The following is a 6,000-nucleotide window of genomic DNA, read 5'->3' as shown; positions in this document are numbered from 1 at the left end:
GATTCATTAATAAAATCCCAATTTAAACTCCTCTGCCAGCAACACCGTCTCTCCCTTCATCTTAAAGGAGCATTGCAGTGTTTTCTGGGAGAGAACCATGGCCTCCGATTTTCATCCCAGTTGCTATCCAGTCAGCAGCGAGGTCCACTTCAGATGATGCCAAGTGAACATAATCCATAAATAACCTTACTTACATTACCTCTAGTCCCTTATACAGGACACCACTCCAACCCTGGCTGTGTGTTGCTATCCTGCCCATGGAGTTCACAATTTCCAAAACATGGTCATAGGCCTTTTCCAAATCCAAAAAGCACGTGTAGAGTGGATTAACATACTCCTACGGTGCCTCACAAAGCTGGGCAAGAGCAAAGAGCTCCACTGCATGGTTTGGGAGGAAACCTCAATGTTCATCCTGAATCCTAAGTTCAACTATCCTCTCTTGAACCCCGGCACAATCACCTCACGGGAGACTAAGAGCTGTGATTCCCTCATAATTGGAACACTTAAAAAAGAAAAAAAAGAAAAAAGAGGGTCAAATCTCACCCACCACTATAAAGATTTCTGACCACTACAGTAACCTCAGTGGTCCTGCCACTAGGGGAGGGTCCTGATAACCCTAATCCAGGAAGAGTACAAGTTTATATATACATATGGGTCTTGATTACCCCTCTTTGTCAGACATCTTCTCTCGCATCACCAGGTGCGACCCTTCTGGGAGCATTAACCATAGTGACCTATTCCTATTAGTGGTTAGCACGTGCGCCTCACACCTCCAGGGTCGGGGGTTCGATTCCCACCGTGGCCCAGTGTGTCCGGTGTTTGCATGTTCTCCCCGTGCTGCGGGGGTTTCCTCGGGGTACTCCGGTTTCCTCCCTCAGTCCAAAGACATGCATGGTATGTCCAAAGTGTCCATAGTGTATGAATGGAGGTGTGAATGTGTATGTGATTGTGCACCCTGTCCAGGCTGTACCCCGCCTTGTGCCCGATACTCCCTGGGATAGGCTCCAGGTTTCCCCGTGACCCTGAAAAGGATTAAGCGGTATAGAAGATGGATGGATGGGTTACTTGAGAACCTCTCATCACACCTCATCACACTGAATTACTTCCAACGTGACTTTCACGTCAGACTACACGTCCTTCTAGGTCATGGTTACTGAAAGTGGTCACAACCATGATGCAAGAGGTCTAACAGTTATCACCTTAGAGGATTGGGAACATTATAAATGTACTACCAATGACAGTACATTATGTAATCGTGACTAATTTCGGTCTAACATTACCACTCAATTCGGCAGTATCCTAGCGCTTGGCACTGCCCTACATCTTTCAGCGACCCCCGTGCTTTTGAGTGAAATGGTACGTTCCAAACCGGGCTCGGCGCAAAAGAGCATAGTTATGCGTGTAGAAGACTACACAAGTGAAACATACTCTTAGTATAGCGGGTCATTTACACATTCAGCCTCTTCTTCTTCTTTTGTTTTGTTTATTTTTTTAAACAATGTAGTCGGTTTTAATGTGTAGAATGCACACTGGCTTTAAACCCGCTACTGTCCTGGTGCTATAAATGCGCTGAGTTAAAGAGAGGACACTGACAACAGTGGAGAAAGAACTGGACGCGTCAGAAACTCAACCAGAAATCGAACATTCCGATCTTTATGTCTTACTGACAGAACTGAGGAGTAAAAAGGATTGAAAAGGTGAGGCTTGGTCAGAGATGATGCGGAATCTGGCGGTTGCGCAAAGCCGCAGAGAAGGACACAGGCCGAGCGAAGGGAAGCGCAGGAGGATGCTTATTCCCTCCCAGGGTGAGCAGCCTACACTTCGAGTAGGCTTTTCCTACATTATTCCAGATGTACAGTACATTGTGTGCATGCTGTTAACACTGTCTAAAACGACAGAGTACATTATATGAATAACAAATTATTATATATGTATATATATATTTATATGATATTTAACCGGAGTTATGTTAAACGTTATGTTAATCATCATGCAGTGGTGAATTGAATTAACCTGAAGAGTAAAGATGATGGATTTCCTTAAAAGTGTCGGCTGTGGGAGAGGACTTCCGGTTAAAAGGTAGAGCGCGCGTATACCTGTGCTAAACAGCCACTACTGACATGTGAGAAAACAAACAAACCATAATATGTATATGAACGCAGTGTTACTGTCCGGATGCCAAATCGCTCCCTACTCCCTATATACGTGCACTACATAGGGTGTGTGTGTCTAATAAGGCGGTGGTTTTCAAAGTCTGGGGCCGCCAGGGGGCGCCCGGGGGGCCTCAACAATTTGGTGCGCCCATCTCTCACACTAGTATGTTTTCTCTTTCTCACTCTCAGACAACCACACAATCAGTTCCTAATGTAATGTAATGTAATGTAAAGATGTAATTATTATTATTATTATTAAAAAAAAGGGGGATATATTCAGAAGTCTGTATTTTTAATGTGTTTTAAAGACATCTTGCAAAAGGGGGGCCTCGGTCAAATGTTAATGTGATTTGGGGGGCCTTGCCCTGGAAAAGTTTGGGAACCCCTGGTTTATAGTATTATGTGTCCTGTTATGTGTGTGTGTGTGTGTATTTTTTAAGGTACACTATATCCATATTTAATCAAATTTTAGTCACACACACACACACACACACACACACACACACACACACACACATATATGTGTGTGTGTGGGTGTGTTTGAAACTAAAATGATATTTCCTAAAATGCTGTAGTAGCTTTAGGCATTGACAGGCCTTATGGGTGTCATAGAGTTACGTGAAATATTTCTTAATCTTGTTTTAATACAGTAAACCCTAGAAGTTTTGGCACCCTTGCAAAACATGGGTTAAATTGGTGAGAGGAAATGCCTTTGTGATGAATTAGCTTAATCTCGCAATGTAAAATAAGAGAGAAAAGTAACTTCGAATTGAAATCGATTTCTTCTAAGGAAATAAAATTTTTAAAAATCCCTTTATATATTTTTAATCCAGCGACATGTCACGATTATTGGCACCCCTAGAAATGTAATGTAAATGAAATGTGTTATCCGTCAATTTCGGGGAAATTAGAGAATACAAAATTTAAATAGGACAAAAAAAAAAAAGAGTGTTGACCTTCATATAGCAATCAATGGCTATAAAAATGTCAAGGGGAAAAAACTTTTTTTTGTCATCTAACCGAAAATGTAAGCACCCAAAGTCTGCATTGTTAAAAATGGTGGAAGAGCTATGTCAAGGGGTTGGTTCCTCCAAAGGCCATACATGGCATCATGGACTTTATGAAGTAGCAGGAGATTTTAAATGAAAATCTGACTGCCTCTCCCAGGAAGTTACAGCTGGGTCATGGTTGGATGTTATAGCAGAACAATGATCCAAAACGTACATCCAAATCCACACAAAATGCTTCAGTGGCCACAAAGTCAAAATTTTGATGTGGCGTTCCCCCTTCTCCTGGACTAAACGTCAGTGAAAACACATGAGGTAAGGTGAAGAGAACTCTGTATTCTCTGTAAAGTGCACAAGAGAGATTGTGTTCTGAGGAATGGTCTCAGAGTCCTTGCTCTGTCAAGCATTATAGCGGACTCAGTGATCTTATGTTGCCAAAGGCACCTTGTACTAAATTACTAAATGTAGGGGTGCCAATAATTATGGGACATGTTTTTGTTGAATTTTTTATTTTTTTTGGATAATTAATTGTCTTGGAATAAATTTACTTCTATTAAAGGTTAGATGTCTGTAATTTTCACTGTGAGTTTATGCTAATTGACCATGAAGACATTTTTTCATAACCTTGTTTTTCCTAACCATCAAAATTGGTAAAGTGCTGTGTGAAACATACCCTTCGGGATCCAGTCTGTCTCATCAGGACCTGAAATGTGTTCACACCTACTTCAGCAGTTTCATGGTTTGTTCCCATGTTTTGATGAGATTCCAAAACAATCTGCTGACGAGGGAGCCTGTTGAAACACGCAGGCCGAGAGAGCCATGAAACACAAACCAAAACAAACGGAAAGAGGTTAGCTCAGTGTCAGCACAACAGACCGGCTCTCTCTGTTTGTCACTTACATGGGATTTAGCTGTAAAACATCATTTTCAAGCCTTGCGTGCACTCATTCTATAACCGTTATACCACAGAGTGGCTGAGTTCTTGAGTCTGATTTGTCAAAAGGTGTTGCTTAGTTTTCTGTAACAGCATGACAAGGTATTTCTTTTGTCTTCACAAAAGATAAATAAAGGAGAGACTGGTTAGGGAATGACTACTATAACCTAAGTGATAACAAGAACTAACTAGTTTCGCAGATGCTCCACAACATTAAATGCAACTATAAACAGTGAAAATGCATGATTTGTTGCACAAAAAGACGTTTAAAAATGCAATAATTGGCAAAGTGCTGTGGGATGAGAGGAATCAAACACTTTGCTGTTATACGAAATAGTCAACTTCAGTGTGGTAACCACCTCGTCAAGTATTCCTTACGTAATCTGAATGGATATAGATGTGGTGGTGGTGGTGGTGTTTTTTTAGTTTGTTGGTCAGGGCAGCTGGTGGGCTGTGTGACTGTCAGCGCACACTCACGCTACATTTGGTGATTGGCCAGACTCCATGCTCGTGACTGATGGTTGCTGTTAGTACATGGCACCCTTCGACCATCAAGCCCAGTACTGATCCTGTCCACAGTCAGAATCCAACTATCCTGCTGCAAACATACAATCCAACACACATCTCGTTACGCTGCCAAATGAAACAAATATTAGTTGGATTAGTGTTGAAATGATGTCTTTCTTTATTGACAAGATCCCTGGTGTATTTATAGATTGTGTTTTGAGATCATCAGTTCTGATGTGTGATCGGTTCCCATTGGTTCATGTGGTCAGTTAGAGGATTGAATTAAAGGGTCAAATCAGAGTACAGAGTGCGAGGGTCACAATGTGCTAATCAGAGTGTTAGAGGACAATGTGTGGCATTGATCCACTTAAAACAGCTCTCTAAAATCCAGAAACATGTTACACATAGTGGGATCCAGATAAAACAAAGGCCACAGTTACACACATGGCAGAAAAGCAAACTGTAATCAATCAGAGTACACGTGTACAGTTTAACTGAAATGACTATATTATAGACAGTCAGTTATTATATACTAACTAGCAGAATGAACTAGTTAAACAAGCACTCATGTGCCCAACCATTAATATTGGCACCTTTGGTAAATATAAGCAGAAATATGTGCTGTGCTTGTGATTGTTTGATATCCATGAGAGCAGAGTATTTTTGAGAATTTTTTTTTTTAACCAAAAGATCAAAAGGTTAACCAATAAAGACGATATTTCACAGCCTTCTTTGCTTATATTTACCAAGGGTGCCAATATTAGTGGAGGGCACTGTATGCATGAAAGGAATAGCTCACTAGATAAAATCGAATGTATGTCATATAAAAAAACATTACGTGAATTACATAATATTAAGTATTTCATTGGTCCATTTGTATTGCGATTACATTTAAGCAATACTGAAATACGTAAAAGTTTGTGGAATGGAAAAACAAACTACCAAACGTAGAGATGCTGCGTCTTAAAAAGCCCTCGATGCTCCAAAGTCCCTCTCATGTTTTCGCATCTCCTAAATGGGTCTCTACGGAAGTCTTTTCTAATTTCCACTGAGGGTGGAAACTTTTTTTTTCTTTTCTTCTCTGATACCACAGTCCCAGCTGGCTTCGCGGGTTACACAAAGGTAGACGATACACATACATAAAGCCTGTGATCTCTTTAATCCCTTGAGGTGCTCGCATGGCGTGCCAGAAACTGACTTATGTGTTTAGAAAAGGTCACAACCATGTTGTGTAAAAGAATATCTAATCTTCAACACCGTCACCCATCATAAGGTTATTCAGCAGTCAGGACTGTAAAGTGTTTACATGTGTGTGTGTGTGTGTGTGTGTGTGTGTGTAAGATGTGTGGAGATGTGGAGGTGTCGGGCGGGCATATTAAATTCCAAGAAACTTTTTCAA

At 41.0% G+C, this 6,000-nt stretch overlaps 1 protein-coding gene across 1 annotated transcript in view; it reads left to right on the top strand.

Annotated features, from left to right (window-relative positions):
• The first annotated feature begins 1,336 nt into the window (after positions 1–1,336).
• tmem198b (transmembrane protein 198b) overlaps positions 1,337–6,000 on the top strand; it is a 36,085-nt gene continuing 31,421 nt past the window's right edge. The window contains exon 1 of the mRNA XM_053637699.1: positions 1,337–1,805. The gene's annotated coding sequence lies outside the window, so the exon portion shown is untranslated. The remainder of the gene's footprint in view (positions 1,806–6,000) is intronic.

Source organism: Ictalurus furcatus, chromosome 12 (assembly GCF_023375685.1).
Source record: "Ictalurus furcatus strain D&B chromosome 12, Billie_1.0, whole genome shotgun sequence".
Taxonomy (NCBI): domain Eukaryota; kingdom Metazoa; phylum Chordata; class Actinopteri; order Siluriformes; family Ictaluridae; genus Ictalurus; species Ictalurus furcatus.
Note: the sequence above shows the minus strand (reverse complement) of the source record. Positions and strands in the feature narration are given on the sequence as shown.